This window comes from Macrobrachium nipponense, chromosome 43, assembly GCF_015104395.2.
Source record: "Macrobrachium nipponense isolate FS-2020 chromosome 43, ASM1510439v2, whole genome shotgun sequence".
NCBI lineage: Eukaryota > Metazoa > Arthropoda > Malacostraca > Decapoda > Palaemonidae > Macrobrachium > Macrobrachium nipponense.
Window position 1 is genome coordinate 45122067 of NC_061104.1, and position 1783 is coordinate 45123849.

Consider the following 1783-nt stretch of genomic DNA (forward strand, 5'->3'; position numbering starts at 1 on the left):
CAGAGCTTACCCATTTGTGGGTTACTCAATACCATTCCCTCATTTGCAGTTTTCGTCCTGGATTTCAAGTGTTTGTCTTCTAGACAATTTTCTCCTGGTTGATCAGCAAGTTCTCATGACTGTCTTAGTGGCCCTTCTTTGTGCTTTCAGACTTCAGTGGCTTCTCTGAATACAATCTGGCATTATTTTTTACTTCTAACATTATCTCATCACTATTGTAAGTCTCATGTAGTAACTGAATGAGTATTCACATTCAGTTTTAGATGGCTTGTTAACTTACAAACTCCCTTCTCCAAATTCCCTCTCCACATTATTGTCTCTTCTCTTGCCAGCAAGGAGCCACTTTTCAGGAATCTTCGCAACTCCCACTCCTGTAAGACTCGGGCTTCAAAGAATTTGATTTGGCCTTCCTTCACTGCACTCAAGGTTACTCACAATGCCCCAAACAGTGCCCTCCTAGTACAAACGCCCGTCTATTCTAAAAGATTGTGGAAGGCAAAAATTTCAGTTCAGTAATCTACAGGAGATTCGTCATGCAAAAGATCACGACATGGATTGCAACAATGTGCTGCAAACTAAATGGGATGAAGTCCCCCTTTAAGAAACCACTGGCCGAATCTTTTACATATTCAGCTTGGAAAAAACTACAAAGCTTAAGAAAGTTACATTGATAGCAGAAGGGAGGTAGATTAACACCCAATGGCCTCCAGATACAAATATGACCTGCCTCCTACCACTGTCATTACCCAGATCCTCTCACATGAAAGAAGTAAACTTTCTTTACTAGAAAATGTCATGTTCAAGTAGTGACAATGCCATAGCACTGCAACACATTCTCTTGCCCTAATGTACTCGCAAGGTTCTAGAGGATGGCGGGATTCTCATCATGCACATCATCTTCCTTAAGGTACAGAGGCTCTATTTGCTCCTTTGTCCTTTGGTTTTGTTTTGCCGTCAGACACTTATAATTTGTTTATCTATGAACGTCTATTTAAGATGAACTGAATAGTGGATATTAAAGAGTTAGCAGCAATCTCCTCTTGGAAAACTCAAAACCTTCAGACATTGCCAAGGCCAAGCATTTGAGTGAGCTTCTGATTAGGGTGCTTGCTTTCAGGCTCTCCAGCAGAAGAGCTGAAGCAGTGAGAATCAATTTTGTGAGTCCATCACTTCCTGACATCCAAGAATGGCTGATGTTATGGACCATTTCCTTTTCCTGTAAATTTGATCAACATCCGGGCAACTAATCTTATTTTCATGCAACAAGATACCCTTTTAGAAGTTTCACAGCACCATTCCCTCTTGTAGATAGCCATTTACACTGAGCAGAAGAGACAGTAGACTCCAGACTCTCTCTTCAGTTAACTTTCCTCAAAAAACTCCTGGCACCACAAACTTCAACTAGAGTTTCCACCTATCCTCAACAATCACCCTTTCAAACTAGCAGTTGGCAATTTTTTTTTTTTTTTTTTCAAAATCCCTTAAAAGGCAACAGTACATAGTGAAGGTCCATATATAGAAATTCTGGAAGTTTTGGCATGAATCAGGGCAGAACCTCAGGTTTGGGAAACTTTGGCTACTTTTTATCTGCCCCTTCTGGAAACAGGTCCTCTTTCAATTCAACAAATCACCTTCAATTTGTATTCTGAGGACTCTTCAAACTTTCATATCAACAAACAGATATACACACTTGTATATGCTTTTGAATCAATAGGCTCTTATTAAACTCGAGACAACACAACAATCTGCAAAGAGAACAAGTGCATTCTTATTACAAACTGAC